Consider the following 22,710-nt stretch of genomic DNA (forward strand, 5'->3'; position numbering starts at 1 on the left):
GACACAGAAATACAGAACAGACTTTTGAACTCTGTGGGAGAAGGTGAGGGAGGGATGTTTCAGAAGAACAGCATGTATACTATCTATGGTGAAACAGATCACCAGCCCAGGTGGGATGCATGAGACAAGTTCTCCGGCCTGGTGCACTGGGAAGACCCAGAGGAATCGGGTGGAGAGGGAGATGGGAGGGGGGATCGGGATGGGGAATAAGTGTAAATCTATGGCTGATTCATATCAATGTATGACAAAACCCACTGGAAAAAAATAAATAAATTAAAAAAAAAAAAAAAGAATGAAATTAGCACAATTCCTAACACTATACACAAAGATAAACTCAAAATGGATTAAAGACCTAAATGTAAGCACAGAAACTATAAAACTCTTAGAGGAAAACATAGGCAGAACTTTTGACATAAATCAAAGCAAAATCCTCTATGACCCACTTTCTAGAATAATGGAAATAAAAACAAAAATAAACAAGTCAATCAGTTAGTTCAGTTGCTCAGTCGTGTCCTACTCTTTGCGGCCCCATGAACCACAGCACGCCAGGCCTCCCTGTCCATCACCGACTCTCAGAGTTCACCCAAACCCATGTCCATTGAGTCGGTGATGCCATCCAACCATTTCATCCTCTGTCGCCTCCTTCTCCTCTTGCCCTCAATCTTTCCCAGCAAATAAACAAGTGGGACCTAATTAAACTTAAAAGTTTTTGCATAACAAAGGAAACTATAAGTAAGCTGAAAAGACAACCCTCAAAATGGGAGAAAATAATAGCAAATGAAACAACTGGCAAAGGATTAATTTCCAAAATATACAAGCAGCTCATAGAATTCAACACCAGAAAAACAAACAACCTAATCTAAAAGTGGGGAAAAGACCTAAACAGACATTTTCCAAAGAAGACATACAGATGGCTAACAAAGGGATGAAAAGATGCTCAACATTGCTCATTATTAAAGAAATGCAAATCAAAACTACAATGAGAAATCACCTCATACCAGTCAGAATGGCCATGATCAAAAAGTATACAAACAAAAATTGCTGGAGAGGGTGTGGAGAAAAGGGAATTCTCTTGAGCTGTTGGTGGGGATAATTGATTCAGCCACTGTGGAAGACAGTATGGAGATTCCTTATAAAAGTAGGAATAAAACCACCATATGACCCAGCAATCCCACTCCTAGTCATATATCCTGAGGAAACTTAAATTGAAAAAGACACATGTATCCCATTGTTCACTGAAACACTATTTTCAATAGCTAGAACATGGAATCAACTTAGATGTCCATTGACAGATGAATGAATAAAGTTGTGGTACATATACACAATGAAATATTACTCAGCCATAAAAAGGAATGTATTTGAGTCAGTTCTAATGAAGTGGATGAACCTATATACAGTGTATAATATATATACTCTGTATATATTATGTAGAGTGAAGTAAGTCAGAAGAAAAAAGATAAATATTGCATTCTAACACATATATACAGAATCTAGAAAAAATGAGACTGAAAAATTTATCTACAGGGCAGCAATGGAGAAACAGGCATAGAGAATAGACTTATGGTCATGGGGAGAAGGGAGGAGAGGGTGAGATGTATGGAGAGAGTAACATGGAAACTTATATTACCATATGTAAAATAGATAGCCAACAGGAATTTGCTGTATGTCTCAGGAAACTCAAACAGGGGCTCTGTATTAACCTAGAGGAGTGGGATGGGGAGTGAGATGGGAGGGAGGGCATATATGGTTGATTTAGGTTGAGGTTTGGCAGAAAACAACAAAATTCTGTAAAGCAATTATCCTTTGATTAAAAAATAAATAAATTTTTAAAAAGCAAGTTGTCATGCAAAAGACAGTAATAAAATGCAGCCAGGATTAATCCCTTTTATAGGGTTTCCTTGTGGCAATGGCAAATAAATAAATCTCTTGATCTCAGTGACTTTTCATGTACAATATGATTTTTATTTTAACACACACATGAAGAAGAGAATAGTCACTTCTTTTTTAAAAAATTAATTTATTTATTTTAATTGGAGGAAAAATCACAGCAGAAAACACAGAAATTCAAAGGATCATAAGAGACTATAAGCCAATAAAATAGACAACTTGGAAGAAATGGATGAATTCTTAAAAAAGTATAACTTTCCAAAACTGAACCAGGAAGAAATAGAAAATTTTAACAGACTCAATTGCAAGCACAGAACTCAAAACTGTAATCAGAAATTTTCCAACAAACAAAAGCCCAGGACCAGGTGGCTTCACAGCTGAATTCTACCAAATATTTAGAGAAGAGCTAACACCTATCCTACTCAAACTCTTCCAGAAAATTTCAGAGGAAGGTAAACTTCCAAGCTGATTCTATGAGACCACTATCACCCAATACCAAAAACAGACAAAGGTGCCACAAAAAAAGAAAACTACAGGCCAATATCACTGATGAACATAGATGCAAAAATCCTTAACAAAATTCTAGCAAGCAGAATCCAACAACATATTAAAAAGATCATACATCATGACGAAGTGGGCTTTATTCCAGGGATTCAAGGATTCTGTAATATCCACAAATCAATCAAATATGATACACCACATTAACAAATTGAAAGATAAAAACTATATGATTATCTCAATAGATTCAGAGAAAGCCTATGACAAAATTCAACATCCATTTATGATTAAAAACCCTTCAGAAAGCAGGCATAGAAGGAACATATCTCAACATAATAAAAGCCATATATGATAAACCCACAGCAAACATTATCCTCAATGGTGAAAAATTGAAAGCATTTCCCCTAAAGTCAGGGACAAGACAAGGATGCCCACTCTCACCACTACTATTCAACATAGTTTTGGAAGTTTTAGCCACAGCACTCAGAGAAGAAAAAGAAATGAAAGGAATCCAGAGTGGAAAAGAAGAAGTAAAACTCTCGCTGTTTGCAGATGACATGATCCTCTACATACAAAACCCTAAGACACTACCAGAAAATCACTAGAGCTAATCAATGAATATGATAAAGTTTCAGGGTATAAAATTAATGCACAGAAATCCCTTTCATTCCTATACACTAACAATGAGAAAACAGAAAGAGAAATTAAGGAAACAGTCCCATTCACCATTGCAACAAAAAGAATAAAATACTTAGGAACAAATCTACCTAAAGAAAGAAAAGACCTATATATAGAAAACTATAAAACATTGGTGAAAGAAATCAAAGATGACACAAATAGATGGAGAAATATACCGTGTTCTTGGATCAGAGGAATCAATATAGTGAAAATGAGTATACTACCCAAAGCAATCTATAGATTCAATGCAATCCCTATCAAGCTACCAACAGTATTTTTCAGAGAACTAGAACAAATAATTTCACAATTTGTATGGAAATATAAAAAACTTCGAATAGTCACTTCTTAATGGTAAGAAAGTACTCTGAAAATGAAAATGAGAGGGGAAAAAAAAAAAAACCCAAAACAAAACCCAACAACCCTAATTGCTTAGTGCCAGATAATAAAGAGGGCTTCATAGATGGTGCTAGCGATAAAGAATCCATCTGCCAATACAGGAGATGCAAGAGATGCAGATTTGATCCCTGGGTCAGGAAGATCCCCTGGAGAAGGAAATGGCAACCCATTCCAGTATTCTTGCCTGTAAAATCCCATAGACTGTAGCCTGACAGGCTTCACTGTGAAGAGCCAGACATGACTGAGCCACAGATAATAAATAATCTCAGGCTAGGTTAAGTCTTCTTCAGAAAGTCCATTTAAATTCAGTTTGTATTGCTTCCTTGAAGGATCAGGAGGCCTGTTGGTGGAGGATTGATTGCTGAATTTGCAGGCATTGTTAGATGATTATGTATAATTCCTAGGTCATGCAGTATTCTCAGGAGCTTTCTTGTCAACATTTGCTACATCTGAATTCAGTTACTGTGAATGTGGAACCACATGATTTAGTCTTTAGGAATATTAAATTCACAAATATATCAACCTCTACTGTCTTTGAGAACAATATCTAACAGAGCAGTGAGGAACCAGCATAGCAATTAATGTGAAATTCAGAGTAAACATCTCACTGTGCATTAAAGAAAAGTTTTTATGCAAATAATTTTAAAATTAGTATTTTAATAATGACTGTCCTTCAGTGGAAGAAAACTACCTTATTTTTTGGTAACTGAATTAAAAAAAAAAACTCAAGAAGCTCTAAATATTGACTAAAAGATATCAGAAAAGCATAAAAAGATATCTGCAATGTAAATTTAAATAAAAATTGCTAATACATAGGCCATTGGTTTAAGAATAGGACTGACTCTTTTTTAATTTGTGAGTGCAATTTTGATTCATTTTCAATTATTTTCTTTGAATACAGTGATACAATACCACAATTGATACAAATACTTATAAGAGGTCTTAGAAGTGATGTGGTAAAATAGTGAAGTATTTTACTATTAGTTTCCCTTCTTCTTTCCCAAACCTCTAAAACTTTCAGAGTTTTTCAAAGTATTAAAATAAAGCTTCCAACAATGACATCAATTTTCAGCACAGTGTGTGAAGGCTGGGATTGGTAAGAAGGATGTGAGCTACAATTACAAACTGATGACATTACTTTTCACATACAACTTTGCACCCTTTGTGGGCAGATGGTTCTGTTTCAAAATACTTTGTTCATTACAATGTTTCCATTCATTTATACATCCTAGTTATTATTATTTGACTGCTTCTGCATTCTGGTGCTTAGTTGCTCAGTTGGGTCCGACTCTTTACAACCCCATGGACTGTAGCCAATCAGTCTCCTCTGTCCATGGGATTTCCCGAGCAAGAATACTAAAGTGGATTGCTATTTCCTTCTCCAGGGGATTTTTCCGATCCAGAGATTGAGCCTGCATCTTCTGTGTCTCCTGCATCATTTCTCCAATACACTTTATTATATAAAATACTTTCTACAACTTCTTTATTGAACTATTTTTCCTTAGCTATCCATTCCTGTGTAAATGAAAGTAGATTTCAATTCTTTAACGCAAACATGACAAATATCATGTTGTTCATCAGTGTGGTTATCTCCCAGGTTGTCATTCATGTGTGTGAGCACAGCGGCCATAAATTCACTACAGAGGACACACAGAAAGTGCTCTGTAAATGCACAGGGACCAGATGCCCAAGATTGTATTATGTTAACACTAAAGAAAAGTCTTTGACTTGTATTCCCTGTTCAACAAATACATGCATTAATTATACTTCAATGTAAAAGTTAGGAAGTGTCTTGTAAGCCCAAGAGGCAGCCTCAAGCCCTCCACAGTGACATGTTCTCTGGACATTGCTCCCAAATGCAGTGAGACCAGCCCACATGGCAACCCCACCGGGAGCTCCTTAGAGGCACAGAATCGCAGGCTCTGCCCAGGTCCATTGAATATGATTCTGCTTCTATACAATATATCCTGGTTGCTTATCTGCTCTACACAAAGAAGCTTGTATCTGTTAATTCCATACCCTTAATTTTGTTCCCATCTCTTCCCTCTCCCCTTTGGTAACTGCAAATTTGGAATCTAAAAAATAATACAAATGGGAAATTATAATCATTACCTTGTAATAACTTATAATTGAGTAAAATCTGCAAAATAGAGTTACCATGCTCTACACCTGAAACTATATTTTAAATCAACTATACTTCACACACACACACAAACAAGATATAAGCACACCCTCCCCACTCCCCCCCCCCCCAAAAAAAAGCAGACAAAAAATCTCACCTCTAACAAGATCTTAAGGTGACTTGTAGGGACTTTAGACTTTGACAATATTGCCCTAGAAGTATAAGCCAGAACTCGTAAATTTAAGAAAATATTTTTTTCAAACTGTTTAATTTCTGCAGATCAAGATTTGTTCCACTTTCCCTTACTTCTGAAACTGTTCACAAACTCCTGAAACATTCCCCATGATGTTGATAGCTAATCATACAGGACATACAATGATGAAAACCCTTATGTATAAATCTATGCACACATTTCATTTTCATCTTGGACAGACTGTTAGAAAATATTTCTCATGGTCCTTGACATCCATTGCAAACCTAGTACCTAAAAACTGTTTAAATATAACAATTCATTAAGATATGAGATTTCCCATTGTCCACATAGCACAGAGTATGACCTTTTAAAAACTTTAGGGAAAAAACTGTATTACAATTTAAATTCATTTTTCTTTACTAGTGAGTTTAAGCTTTTTAAGGCAAACTTATTAGCAACTAACACTCTCCCTTTGGGATTTACCTCTTTGTTTTTCTTAGCCATTCCCAACTTTATTCTTAATTTTCTTCTTTGTATGTGTTTTCAGTCAGTATCATCCATATATTCAGGATGCTAACTGGATGCCAAAATCTTCTCTGTCACTGTCACCAAAAATTCATGCTCATCTGAGAGACTCCTCTCTGATAACAATTACTGTAGTCTTTAGGTGGTTTGCAAAGTTAGATAACAAGTTCAATCACAAAACCAGTAACTGACCGAGAAAAACTTAAGTACAAATATGAAATCAGAATTTAATCTTATACTACTGCTGAGTACACACAAAAACTGCAAGTTCTTTTATGAACTTTTTTTTTTCTTATAATACAACATGGTTCTACATTGGACTCTAGGAAGTTGTTTTAAAATTATTGGGTAAATAAGCAAAACATTCAGAATAGGAATTGTAATATTGATGCAGAAGAACAAACCTGGAAGATCAATACTACCCAACTTCAATACTGACTATAAAGCTAATATCATCCAAACTTTGTGTTACTGATGAAGGAGAGACAAACAGATCAGTGGAACAGAATAGAAAACTTGGAAAGAGACCCACACAAATACAAATAACTGATCTTTAGTAAAGGAGAAAGAACAACATAATGGAGCATAGATAGTTTTTATAACAAGTGGTGCTGCAACTGGACATCTACAAGCAAAAAAAAAAAAAAAAAAATTTCTTTCAAAAAATCAAATAAAAATAGATCACAGATCTAAGAATAAAATGCAAAATTATAAAACTCCTAGAAGATAAAATAGGAGAGTGACTATGGTAAACCAATATGATATTCATTTCAGTCACTCAGCCGTGTCCAGCTCTATGATCCCATGGACTTCAGCATGCTTTCCAGGCTTCCCTGCCCATCACCAACTCCGAGAGCTTGGTCAAACTCATGTTCATTGAGATGGTGATGCCATCCAACTCTCTCATCCTCTGTTGTCCCCTTCTCCTCCCATCTTCATTCTTTCCCAGCATCAGGGTCTTTTCAAATGAGTCAGTTCTTCGCATCAGGGGGCCAAAGTATTGGAGCTTCAGCTTCAGTATCAGTCCTTCCAGTGAATATTCAGGACTGATTTCCTTTAGGTTGGATCTCCTTGCTGTCCAAGGGACTCTCAAGAGTCTTCCCCAACACCACAGTGCAAAAGCATCAATTCTTCAGTGCTCAGCTTTCTTTATGGCCCAACTCTCACATCCATAGATGACTACTGGAAAAACTGTAACTTTGACTAGATGGGCCTTTGCTGACAAATTAATGTCTCTGCTTTTTAATATGCTGTCCAAGGAACAAGTGTCTTTTAATTTCATGACTGCAGTCACCATCTGCAGTGATCCTGGAACTCAAGAAAATAAAGTCTGTCACTGTTTCCATTGTTCCCCCATCTATTTGCCATGAGGTGATGGGACCAGACACCATGATCTAAGTTTTCTGAATGTTGAATTTTAAGCCAGGTTTTTCATTCTCCTCTTGCACTTTCATCAAGAGGCTCTTTAGTTCCTCTTCACTTTCTGCTATGAGTGGTCTCATCTGCATGTCTGAGGTTATTGATATTTCTCCTGGCAATCTTGATTCCAGCTTGTGCTTAATCTGTCCTGGCATTTTGCATGATGTACTCTGCATAGAAGTTAAATAAGCAGGATGATATACAGCCTTGATGTACTCCTTTCCCAATTTGGAACCAGTCCATTGTTCCATCTCTGGTTCTAACTGTTGCTCTTGTCCTTGATATAGATTTCTCAGGAGGCAGGTAAGGTGGCTCGGTATTCCCATCTCAAAGAATTTTCCACATTTTGTTGTGATCCAATCAAAGGCTTTGGCGTAGTCAATAAAGCAAAAGTAGATATCTTTCTGGAACTCCCTTGCTTTTTTGATGACCCAACGGATGCTGGCAATTTGATCTTTGCTTCCTCTGCCTTTTGTAAATCCAGATTCACCATCTGGAAGTTCTCAGTTCACGTACTGTTGAAGTCTCATGTATGACATTGGATAAGTCTCGTATATGACATTGAATAAGGCAATGATTTGGTGTTTGCTATAACACCAAAGATACCAGTCCTTTAAATAAATTATTTATATGCTAGAATTTGTTAAAATTACAAAGTCTTCTGCTCTGAGAAGGAGAACTTTGAGTGTCATGAGAATGAGAAGACCGGCCACTGCAGGAGAGAAAATCTTTACAAAAGACATCTGGTGAAGGACTATTATCCAAAATATACAAAGAATTCTTTCTGAGTATGTAGGGCAACAGATATTCTCATTTGTTGCTAGTGGGAGATGCAAAAATGTTACAGCCACTTTGGAAGACAGTTTGGTGGATTTTTATAAAACTAAATATACTCATTGTAAGATCCAGCACCTTTGTATTTATAAAAACCAGTTGAAAACTTAAGTCCATATAAAAACTTCCCTATGATCTCTAACACCTTTATTTGTAAATTTTAAGCAACCAAGATGTCCTTCAGTAGGTAAGCAGATAAATAAATGGTGTTGCATCCAGATAATAGAATATGACTCAGCAATTAAGTGAAATGATATATTATGTTATAAAAAGGCATGAAGGAAGCTAAATGCATATTATTAAGTGAAGGAGGCCAGTCTGAAGAGTTGCTCAGCAGTATCTGACTCTTTGCAACTCCATGGACTGTAGCCCGCCAGGCTCCTTTGTCCATGAGCTTTCCCAGGCAAAAAATAGTGGAGTCAGTTGCCATTTCCTTCTCCAAGAGATGTTCCAAATCCAGGCGTGAACCTGCATCTCTTGTGTATCCTGTATTGGCAGGTAGATTCTTTATCACTAGTGCGACCTAGGAACCTCAGGCATTCTAGAAAAAACAAAACTATGGAGATAGTTTAAAAAAAAAAAAAATCAGTGATTGCTCAGAGTTGAGGGAAGGCAAGGATGAACAGGCAGAGCACCGAGGTCTTTTTGAGGCTTGAAAATACTCTGTACGGTGTTATAATGATGGATACATGTCACTATACATTTGTTCAAAGGCCCAGAACACACAACATCCAGAGTGAACTATAATGTAAACTGTGTACTCTGGGTGACAATGATGTGTCAACACAGCATCATCAGTGGTAAACATGTGCCTTCTGGTGGGGATGTTCATAACAGGGGAGGGTATGAATGCCGGGGGTAGGGAGCATATGGGGAATCCTTGTATCTTCTCCTCAATTTTGCTGTGAACTCGAAATTACTGTAAAAATGTAAAGTTCTTACAGGGCAGCAAAGGAGATACAGACAAAAAGAACAGATTTTGGTCACAGTTGGAGAAGAGGGTGGTATGATTTCAGAGAGTAGTATTGAAACACACACTACCACAGGTAGACAGCTAGTGGGAGTTTACTATACGATGCAGGTGCTTTGTGATAACCTAGGGGGATGGGATAGCATAGGAGATGGGAGGGAGGCTCAAGATGGAGGGGACTTTTGTATACCTATGGTTAATTCATGTTGATGTATGGCAGAAACCAGCACAATAGTGTAAAGTGATTATCTAATTAAAAAGTTAAAAAAGAAAAATAAAAACAAAGTCTTAATGAAAAATCATTTGGCAAGCAGGGTTAAAAATATGTCCTCTGTCTTCCCAGCATGAGTATCTTTCTGATATGTTGTACACCTTCACGGCATGCTCATCTCTGGTGTCCGTGGACCAAGCTCATTGTGTTCCACTCTGCCCTTTTACTAATTTGTTTAACCCATCTATCTTTTTTTTTCTTTTTTCTGGAGGCGTAAGGATTTATTACTTGCAGCAAGGAAGGAGAACATTTGCTTTCCCAAAGCAGTGTCGTCTATCTCTTAGTCTAATTCTTAAAATGAACTAAAGGGTTCATTGTGTTCGCTGATCATGCACTGTTATTTCCTTTGCCTGGGACGTGTTCGTTTCACTCTCTAATAAATAAAGTGGACTTGGCTTAAAAAATACTTTCTCAGAGGGGCTTTCTCTGCCCCAGCCCCAAACCTAATGGGTCCCTCCCCTTGCATTCCTTTCAGTTCCCACGTTTTTTCTATCACAGTGCTGCTGAGGGTTTCTGTTGACACCATGACACCATGGTGACAGCTTTGTAAGTCACTCTCTGGTTTACCCGTCTCTGCTTAAAGAACTATCTCCAAGAAAATATCACATCAATGGCACACATGTTCCAAAGTCAGACTTTATAAAAATAATTATATCTGTAGCAGCTATTTACATGTAGGTTGACACCACTTGCCTTCAAGATCAGTGTCTACTTATTTACACAAAGATTGAGGAAACACCTTCCAGGGAGCATTTAAGATGATAAGTGGTGGCTGAAACACGTCTGGGTGACTTGGGTCAAAGCTAGGACTTGGCCGTAAAAGTAGCTTTAAAATTATGCAACACAGAATTGCAAACATAAAGAACAGCAACACAAAAGGGCAAGTGTGCAAAAACATGCTGGATGGTCTGTGAGTGCAAGGACTTACCCCTGAGGGAGCTGCAGGGAGGTGGAGGAAAGAAAGACCTCCAGAGAGGGATAAGCTGCATCTCACCCATCCTAGTTGCAATACATTGAATATGGACAGTAGTCCATCCTCAGGGAACCACTTCCACTGCATTCATTTCTAACCACCAGTTGTAGAGTACAGGGGATGTGAGCGTTCCATCAACACACATTAGAATATTTAAGGAGAAAAGATAAACAGATATATATATATATTCATGTGTATGCATGTATTCATTTTGTTAGTAATTTCTTTAACTATAATTCAGTTAATTCAAATAAATGTATACACCCCTTTGTTCATAGCAGCACTATTTACAATAGACAAGACATGGAAGCAATCTAAATGTCTATCTACAGAGAAATAGGTAAAGAAGATGTAGTACTTACATACAATGGAATACTACTCAGCCATAAAAATAATGAAATAATGCCATTTGCAGCAACATGCATGGAACTAGAGATTATCATACTAAGTGAAGTGAGTCAGATAAAGACAGACATCGTATGATGCCACTTATATGTGGAATCTTAAAAAAATAAAGATACAAATGAACTTATATACAAAACAGAAATAGGGACTTTCCTGGAAGTGTAGTAGATAAGAATCTGTCAGCCAATGCGGAGGACATGGGTTCAGTCCAGGAAGCCCTCACATGCCACAGAGCAACTAAGCCCATGAACCACACTTACTGAATGCACATGATGCAACTACTGAAGCCTACACACCTAGAACCCGTGCTCTGCAACAAGAGACGCCACTGCAATAAGAAGCATGTGCATGGCAACGAGAGCATTCCTGCTCCCACAGCTAGAGAAAGCACGCGTGAGGCGACGAAGGCCTGGCACAGCCAAGAAGAAGCAAACCAGAAACAGATCCTCAGACACGGAAAGCAAACAGGGTTACCAAAGAGTAAAGGTGGGGATAAGTTAGCAGGTTGGCATTAATATACACACACTGCTATATGTAGAATAGACAACCAACAGGGACCTACTGTCTCCTGTTTCCAATAGGAAACTCTGCTCAATGTTTTATAATAGCATACAAGGGGAAAGAATCTGAAAAAGAATATATATATATATATACACACATACTATACACATATATATGTATAGTATATATATATGTGTGCACATGGTATATATATGTGTGTGTGTGTGTATATATATAGTGTATATATATGTATATTTTATATATATAATATGTATATATGTATAGTATATATATGTGTGCATATATATGTATATGTGTATATATATACACATCCAGTTCAGTTCAGTTCAGTCACTCAATCATGTCCAACACTTTGTGACCCCATGGACTGCTGAATGTCAGGCCTCCCTGTCCATTACCAATGCCTGGAGTTTACCAAACTCATGTCCATTGAGTTGGTGATGCCATTCAACCATCTCATCCTCTGTCATTCCCTTCTCCTTCTGCCTTCAATCTTTCCCAGCATCAGGGTCTTTTCAAATGAGTCAGTTCTTTGCATCAGGTGGCCAAAGTATTGGAGTTTCAGCTTCAGCATCAGTCTTTCCAATAAATATTCCAGACTGATCTCCTTTAGGATGCACTGGCTGGATCTCCTTGCAGTCCAAGGGACTCTCAAGAGTCTTCTTCAACAGCACAGTTCAAAAGCATCAATTCTTCAGCGCTCAGCTTTCTTTATGGTCCAAGTCTCACATCCATACATGACTAATGGAAAAGCCATAGTTTGATGAGACAGACCTTTATTGACAAAGTAATGTCTCTGCTTTTTAATATGTTGTCTAGGTTGATCATAGCTTTTCTTCCAAGGAGCAAGAGTCTTTTAATTTCATGGCTGCAGTCAGTCACTATCTGCAGTGATTTTGGAACCCCAAAAGATAAAGTCTTTCACTGTTTCCACTGTTTCCCCATCAAGTTGCCATGAAGTAATGGGACTGAATGCCATGATCTTAGTTTTCTGAATGTTGAGTTTTAAGCCAACTTTTTCACTCTCCTCATTCAGTTTCATCAAGAGGCTCTTTAGTTCTTCTACACTTTCTGCCATAAGGGTGGTGTCATCTGCATATCTGAGGTTATTGATATTTCTCCTGGCAATCTTGCTTCCAGCTTGTTCTTCATCCAGTCCATTCTTGCCTTGAGAAACCCCATATATACACATACACATGCATATATAACTGAATCACTCTGCTGTGCACCATAAACTAACACAGTATTGTAATCAATTGTACCTCATTATATATCCATACGTGTGTGTGTGTGTTAGTGCTTGCATGCATGCTAAGTCACCTCACATATGTCTGACTCTTTGCAACCCCATGGACTGTAGCCCCCCAGGCTCCTCTGTCCATGGGATTTCCCAGCAAGAATACGGGAGCAGATTTCTGTGCCCTCCTCCAGGGGATCTTCTTGACCCAGGGATTGAACCCATGTTAACTTATGTCTCCTGCATTCACAGGCAGGTTCTTTACCACTAACATCACCTGGAAAGCCCTATGTGTATGTATATACATGTGTGTGTGTCCATGTGTACACAGACACACACACACTGATCTCACAATGACAAAGATTTATCTTTGGAGTCAATGCAGTTAAAAATGTAGAACCACATGGCTGGTGTTTTTCACTGTTTTACCAACCAGCCCCATAGAACGTGCAGGAGCAGAATGGAAGAACGATGTGCACTGCGGGTGGGGAGCTGACATCCAGCGGGTGAGGCTTGACTGGAGAGACAGCACTGGGCCATGAGCCATCACGGGATGGCTACATTCCCAGGAGTGTACACAGAAACATTCTACACCCTCTAGCGGGGTGTGCATTATGCCCTCATGGATAGGTGTTACACAGTGGTTATAAGAGATTATGAGAAAGTGTCAACACAGCCCCTCGATGGGATAGACCAATCACAGAAATCAGAGTAGTCAGCTGGGTCCCATTTCTGTGTGAGAATAATTCTGTGAAATGCAAGACTGCTATGTGTTGGCACAAAAGGCATTAAGGTCCTGACAGTCTATAGTTTTAGACACTTAGGATTAGTGAGAAGGACAAGGATAGATAGTTTAAGACAGGTGAGAGAGAACATGTACAGGAAATTTGCCTACAGCTACTAAAAGCATGTTAGTAGTTGTCAGACTAGATAATAAGGCTTGTAAAACTCTTAGGAACCAAGATATTGCTGTAAGGAACATCTGACTTATGCTCTTGTACTCAACACCTTTCTCAGATTGCCAGACAACTTGTCTGACTAAAATGGAGTTGTTAAATGATGGTTAATAATAAGTTTTTGGTTTCCATTAATTGCTTCACCAGACTTTAAAAGAAAAACTTTCATTTGGGGTATAGTTGCTTTACAATGTTAGTTTCTGCTGCATCAAATTTCTGTCATAGGGTAAGATGCTCTGAGTAATATAATCTATTAATTTGAGTGCTGTTTTGAAACAGATGGAACAACAACAGAAAACATAATAATGGATCTTGGAATATCAAATGACAAATGCCTATGAAAAGGAACAAGCAGAGATTATTTGCCTACATGCCAGGAAATTAAGAAACTCCTCAATAGCCAAATTAAGTATATTATGCTCTGGGAATGACATATGAATTTAACCATAATAACAATAAAATTACTTTCAAAAATGATGTCAGTGTAGACTTCCCTGGTGGTACAGTGGATGAGAATTCTGCCAACGCAGGGGACAAGGGTTCTGTCTCTGGTCCGGGAAGATCCCACATGCCATAGAGCAACCAAGCCTGTGTACCACAACTGCTGAAGCCTGTGTGTACAGAGCCTACATGCTGCCACTGTTGATCCCATGCTGAAGCCCACATGGCTTCAGAGAGCCTGGTCTCCACAACAAGAGAAGACACCGCAGTGAGAAGCCTGTGCATAATAACAAAGAGTAGTCACCACTCACCGCCAGCTAGAGAAAATCCATGCAGCAATGAAGAACCAGTGCAGTCAAAAATATAAATGAATAAAGAAAATGATGTCAGCTTGTTTTACACTATAATAATATTATTTTCAAAATGTGGTTTGTGATTATTTAAGTTATAGTATGTGTGTGTTAGACTTTCAGTTATGTCTGAGTCTTTGTTACCCCGTGGACTGTAGCCCCCCAGGCTCCTCTGTCCATGGAATTCTCTAGGCAAGAATACTGGAGTGGGTTGCCATTTCCTTCTCCAGGGGATCTTCCTCGATCCAGGGATTGAACTTGGGTCTCCTACATTGGAAGCAGATTCTTTACTGTCTGTACCACCAGGAGTTATATTATATTATAGTCTAAAGAAAGGAAGTTATACCTGGAAGTAATGCTATGTTCATCATGGAGAACATAAATCACATACACACAAACAAAATAAGCTCATTATATGTATAACTAAGAAAGATCAAAATTCGACCTTCAGCCAGTAGATGGAGGAGTTTGTCTTGGAGTAGGTTCATAGTGTTATTAAAAGTCACTTTTGTAAGTTCCAGAAGCATAGAGTAAGACTGCTGCTGATTCAGATATTTGGGGTTGTTTTTGCAGTTATTTTCTGACTGTTCTGCAAAAACAGCTCTTCTACTTACTCTCTGGCATCGCCCAGGGGATTGGTGTTGTTTCTTAGAGGTTTACCCTGCACAATCCTTATGTGCTATCTTTATAGGCACATTTTTTAAACTGTCTATTCTCTTTTCATATATGCTGGGAAAATTCCTTTTATTCATAAATTATTGCTGGATGTTTGTAAAGTACATCTTTTTAGGAACTACAGAATGTTTAAGTAAATGCCCTGAATGATATAATCAGCACATATTTTAGGGAGGATAGAAATAGAAGTTGCTTTTAGGGTTAATTAGGTTTCTGAAAAAGGCAACATACATGACTAACTTCAGAAATTATGTACACTCATGCCCACCAGGTATGGGCTCATAAATAAACACATCAATTGAACAAACTTTCCTTCCAAGGAGTAAGCGTATTTTAATTTCACGGCTGCAATCACCATCTGCAGTGATTTTGGAGCCCAGAAAAATAAAGTCAGCCACTGTTTCCACTGTTTCCCCATCTATCTGCCATGAAGTGATGGGACTGGATGCCATGATCTTAGTTTCCTTAATGTTGAACTTCAAGCCAACTTTTTCACTCTCCTCTTTCACTTTCATCAAGAGGCTCTTTAGTTCTCCTTCACTTCTGCCATAAGGGTGGTGTCACAAACATATCTGAGGTTATTGATATTTCTTCCAGCAATCTTGATGCCAGTTTGTGCTTCCTCCAGTTCAGCGTTTCTCATGATGTACTTCACTATAAGTTAAATAAGCAGGGTGACAATATACAGCCTCGATGTACTCCTTTTCCTATTTGGAACCAGTCTGTTGTTCCATGTCCAGTTCTAACTGTTGCTTCTTGACCTGCATACAGATTTCTCAAGAGGCAGTTCAGGTGGTCTAGTATGCCCATGTCTTTCAGAATTTTCCACAGTTTCTTGTGATCCACACAGTCAAAGACTTTGGCATAGTCAGTAAAGCAGAAATATATATTTTTCTGGAACTCTTGCCTTTACGATGATCCATTGAATGTTGGCAATTTGATTTCTGGTTCCTCTGCTTTTTCTAAAAACAGCTTGAACATCTGGAAGTTCATGGTTCACGTATTGCTAAAGCCTGGCTTGGAGAATTTTAAGCATTACTTTACTAGCGTGTGAGATGAGTGGACTCATTGGAAAAGACCCTGATGCTGGGAAAGACTGAGGGCAGGAGGAGAAGGGGATGGCAGAGGATGAGATGGTTGGATGGCATCATTGGTTCAATGGACATGGGTTTTGGTGAACTCCGGGAGTTGGTGATGGACAGGGAGGCCTGCGTGCTGAGGTTCATGGGGTTGCAAAAAGTCAGACACGACGGAGTGACTGAACTGAACTGAACTGAATTGAACAAATTATATTGAATGAGTTTCACGATCAAACTCATAAACATTTGTTCAGCACATTGGCAGATATTCTAAAACTTAAAAGATATTAAGCATCCTGAAAATTCTGTATAACTGCGTGTTGGGTGTCATTCCTTTATGCTGACATTTTGCTTATAAAAATGTTCATGTTTAGAGAGACAAACAGGCATGATGAAGCAATATGTGCAAATGCAGAAAATACGATTTTAGCATAGTTTTATATTCAGGAAAGTGGAAGAGTATTATAATAAAATTAATAATAAGTGAATATTAAGATACTAGTCAAAATGAAAATATTACAGCAAGTGGGGCCTATAATGAAATTATTTTCCATAAACCAAACAACAACTTGAAAATACATGTCCTCTATGGCAGATGCCAAAGTACGTATTATCTGTAACTCTGTTTCCCCCCTAACGTGGGGACATAACCACCCAAGTCCAAGAATCCCAAACAGGATAAAACCAAGACACATATTAATCAAATTAACGAAGATCAAACACAAAGAACAAATATTAAAAACAGCAAGGGAAAAACAACAAATAACACACAAGGGGATTCCCGTAAGGATAACAACTGATCTTTCAATAGAAACTCTTCAGACCAGAAGGGAATGGCAGGCTATACTTAAAGTGATGAAAGAAAATAACCTACAGCCCAGATTACTCTACCCAGTAAGGATCTCATTCAAATATGAAGGAGAAATAAAAAAACTTTACAGACAAGCAAAAGCTGAGAGAATTCAGCACCACCAAACCAGCTCTTCAATAAATACCAAAGGATCTTCTTTAGACAGGAAACACAGAAAAGGTATATAAACTTGAACTCAAAACAACAAAGTAAATGGCAACAGGGTCATACTTATCAATAATTACCTTAAATGTAAATGGGTTGAATGCCCCGACCAAAAGACAAAGACTGGCTGAATGGATACTAAAACAAGACCCCAATATGTGTTGTGTACAAGAGAACCACCTCGAAACAAGGGACACATACATACTGAAAGTGAAGGGCTGGAAAAAGATATTCCATACATGCAAATAGAGACCAAAAGAAAGCAGGAGTCACAATACTCATATCAGATAAAATAGATTTTAAAACAAAGGCTGTGGAAAGAGACAAAGAAGGGCACTACATAATGATCAAAGGATCAATCCAAGAAGAAGATATAACAGTCATAAATAGATATGCACCCAACATAGGAGCACCACAATATATAAGACAAATGCTAACAAGTATGAAAGGGGAAATTAACAATAGCACAATAATAGTGGGAGACTTTAATACCCCACTCACACCTATGCATAGACCAACTAAACAGAAGATTAACAAGGAAACACAAGTTTTTAAATTATACAATAGACCAGTTAGACCTAATTGATATCTATAGGACATTTTACCCCAAAACAATGAATTTCACCTTTTTCTCAAGTGCACACGGAACCTTCTCCAGGATAGATCACATCCTGGGCCATAAATCTAGCCTTGGTAAATTCAAAAAAATTGAAATCTTTCCAAGCATCTTTTCTGACCACAATGCAGTAAGATCAGATGTCAATTACAGGAGAAAAACTATCAAAAATCCCAGCATATGGAGGATGAACAACACACTGCTGAATAACCAATAAATCACAGGAGAAATAAAAAAAGAAATCAAAATATGCATAGAAATGAATGAAAATGAAAGCACAACAACCCCAAAACCTATGGGACACTGTAAAAACAGTATTAAGGGAAAGGTTCATAACAATACAAGCATACCTCAAGAAACAAGAAAAAAGTCAAATAAATAACCTCACCCTACACCTAAAGAAATTTGAAAAGGAAGAATTAGGAACACCAGGGTTAGTAGAAGGAAAGAAATCTTAAAAATTAGAGCAGAAATAAATGCAAAAGAAATAAAAGAGACCATAGCAAAAATCAACAAAACCAAAAACTGGTTCTTTGAGAAGATAAATAAAATTGAAAAACCATTAGCCAGACTCATCAAGAAACAAAAGGAGAAAAATCAAATCAACAAAATTAGAAATGGAAATGGAGAGATCACAACAGACAACACAGAAATACAAAGGATCATAAGAGATTATTATCAGCAACTATATGCCAATAAAATGGACAACTTGGAAGAAATGGACAAATTCTTAGATAAGTACAACTTTCCAAAACTGAACCAGGAAGAAATAGAAAATTTTAACAGACACATCACAAGCACAGAAATTGAAACTGTAATCAGAAATCTTCCAACAAACAAAAGCCCAGGACCAGACAGCTTCACAGCTGAATTCTACCAAATATTTAGAGAATAGCTAACACCTATCCTACTCAAACTCTTCCAGTAAATTACAGAGGAAGGTAAACTTCCAAACTCACTCTATGATGCCACCATCACCCTAATACTAAAACCAGACAAAGATGCCACAAGCAAAGAACACTACAGGCCAATATCACTGATGAACATAGATGCAAAACTCCTTAACAAAATTCTAACAAACAGAATCCAACAACATATTAAAAAGATCATACATCATGACCAAGTGGGCTTGATTCCAGGGATGCAAGGATCCTTCAATATCTATAAATCAATCAATGTGATACACCACTTTAACAAATTGAAAAATAAAAAACCATATGATTATCTCAATAGATGCAGAGAAAGCATTTGACAAAATTCAACATCCATTTATGATAAAAACCCTCCAGAAAGCAGGAATAGAAGGAACATACCTCAACATAATAAAAGCTATATATGACAAACCTTCAGCAAACATCATCCTCAATGGTGAAAAATTGAAACAATTTCCCCTAAAGTCAGGGACAAGACAAGGGTGCCCACTCTCTCCACTACTATTCAACATAGTTTTGGAAGTTTTGGCCACAGCAGTCAGAGCAGAAAAAGAAATGAAAGGAATCCAGAGTGGAAAAGAAGAAGTAAAACTCTCACTGTTTGCAGATGACATGATCCTCTACATAGAAAACCCTAAAGATTCCACCAGAAAATTACTAGAGCTAATCAATGAATATAGTAAAGTTGCAGGATATAAAATTAACACACAAAAATCCCTTTCATTCCTATACACAAATAATGAGAAAACAAAGAGAATTTAAGGAAACAATTCCATTCACCATTTTAATGAAAAGGATTAAATATTTAGAAATATAGCTACCTAAAGAAACAAAAGACCTATATATAGAAAACAATAAAACACTGACGAAAGAAATAAAAGATGACACAATTAGATGGAGAAATATTATGTGTTCATGGTTCAGAAGAATCAATATAGTGAAAATGAATATAATACTCAAAGCAATCTATAGATTCAATTCAATCCCTATCAAGCTACCAATGGTATTTTTCAGAAAACTAGAACAAATCATTTCACAATTTGTATGGAAATACAAAAAACCTCGAATAGCCAAAGCAATCTTGAGAAAGAAGAATGGAACTAGAGGAATCAACCTGCTTGACTTCAGTCTCTACTACAAAGCCACAGTCATCAAGACAGTATGGTACTGGCACAAAGACAGAAATATAGATCAATGGAACAGAATAGAAAGCCCAGAGATAAATCCATGAACCTATGGACACCTTATCTTTGACAAAGGAGGCAAGAATATACAATGGAGAAAAGACAATCTCTTTAACAAGTGGTGTTGGGAAAACTGGTCAACCACTTGTAAAATAATGAAACTAGAATACTTTCTAACACCACACACAAAAATAAACTCAAAATGGATTAGAGATCTAAATGTAAGACCAGAAACCATTAAACTCCTAGAGGAAAACATAGGCAAAACACTCTCTGACTTAAACCACAGCAGGATCCTCTATGACCCACCTCCCAGAATATTGGAAATAAAAGCAAAAATAAACAAATGGGACCTAATTAAAATTAAAAGCTTCTGCACAACAGAGGAAACTATAAGCAAGGTGAAAAGACAGCCTTCAGAATGGGAGAAAATAAAAGCAAATGAAGCAATGGACAAAGAATTAATCTCAAAAATATACAAGCAACTCCTGCAGCTCAATTCCAGAAAAGTAAAAGACCCAATCAAAAAGTGGGCCAAAGAACTAAACAGACATTTCTCCAAAGAAGACATACAGATGGCTAACAAACACATGAAAAGATGCTCAATATCACTCATTATCAGAGAAATGCAAATCAAAACCACAATGAGGTACCATTTCACGCCAGTCAGAATGGCTGCTATCAAAAAGTCTACAAGCAATAAATGCTGGAGAGGGTGTCGGGAAAAGGGAACCCTCTTACACTGTTGGTGGGAATGCAAACTAGTACTGCCACTATGGAGAACAGTGTGGAGATTCCTTTAAAAGTTGGAAATAGAACTGCCATATGACCCAGCAATCCCTCTGCTGGGCATACACACTGAGGAAACCAGAATTGAAAGAGACATGTGTACCTCAATGTTCATCACAGCACTGTTTATAATAGTCAGGACATGGAAGCAACCTAGATGTCCATCAGCAGATGAATGGATAAGAAAGCCGTGGTACATATACACAATGGAATATTACTCAGCCATTAAAAAGAATACATTTGAATCAATTCTAATGAGGTGGATGAAGCTGGAGCCTATTATACAGAGTGAAGTAAGCCAGAAAGAAAAACACCAATACAGTATACTATCGCGTATATATGGAATTTAGAAAGAAGGTAATTATAACCCTATATGCTGGACAGCAAAAGAGACACAGATGTATTGAACAGTCTTTTGGACTCTGTGGGAGAGGGCAAGGATGGAATGACATTGAATGGGAGAATGGCATTGAAACATGTAAAATATCATATGTGAAACAAATCTCCAGTCCAGGTTTGATGCATGATACAGGGTGCTCGGAGCTGGTGCACTGGGATGACCTAGAGGGATGGGATGGGGAGGGAGGTGGGAGGGGGTTCAAGATGGGGAACACATGTACACCCATGGCAGATTCAAGTCAATGTATGGCAAAACCAATACAATATTGTAAAGTAAAATTCATTAATTAATTAATTAAAAAATAAAATAAAATAGAGACAAAAACCTAGTCTGGACTCTTACATTATGAATCTGTGCTCAGGAACATTGAGTCACACAGCTAAGTATCCAGTTACATAATAGCTGAGATTATATTGGAAGATAGAGTTACTACATTTGTTGTAGTTATTTCATCCCTAAGTCTGTGTCTGATTCTTTGTGACCCCATGGACTATAGCCTGCCGGGCTCCTCTGTCCATGGGATTCTCCAAGCAAGAATACTGGAGTGGGTTGCCATTCCTTCTCCAGAGGACCTTCCTGACCCAGCGATCAAAACCAAGTCTCCTGCACTGGCAGGTGGGTTCTTTGCCACGCAGCCACCTGGGAAGCCATCCGGAGAAGCCCCACAGTTAGCACATTATCAGCATGCAAATCTGACAGAATACCACTACAGGGGTCGTTAAACCAGGTGCGTCATCATTTAATTTACATCATTTAAACATTTCAGTAAATTTTAAATTGACAGAAGCCTTCTAGCAAGAAACTTGCTTTAGAAATCTCAAGACAGGTAACAATAAACAACAACAAGATTCCCTGGATGACTGTGAAGAGTGGAGCTCCTGTTATTCGAAGGAGAAACCCTCCATCTCCTGGCTTGTGCTCTCCTACAGACCTGGGAGAAAGTCTCACCACCCCAGTGTCCAGAAGAAACATGTGTATCCAGGAAAAAAAACAAGCTGATGGTGAAAAGGTGGGGGTCGGTCAGAGTGTTGGTTACTGCCACAAGCCAGGGAACTGGAGAAAACTAATGAAATAATAGTCATAACCAATAAAATCACAAGTTCTCTAAAGGGCAAAGTCGAAACTAATACTTTGGCCACCTGATAAGAAGAGCCAACTCATTGGAAAAGACCCTGATGCTGGGAAAGAATGAGGGCAAGAGGAGAAGGGGGTAATAGAGAATGAAGTGGTTGCATGTCATCACTGACTCAATAGACATGAGTCTGAGCAAACTCCAGGAGACAGTGAAGGACAGGGAAGCCTGGTGTGTTGCTGTCCATGGGTCACAAAGAGTCAGACGTGAC

The sequence above is a fragment of the Cervus canadensis genome, chromosome 14, assembly GCF_019320065.1.
Source record: "Cervus canadensis isolate Bull #8, Minnesota chromosome 14, ASM1932006v1, whole genome shotgun sequence".
Taxonomy (NCBI): Eukaryota; Metazoa; Chordata; class Mammalia; order Artiodactyla; family Cervidae; genus Cervus; species Cervus canadensis.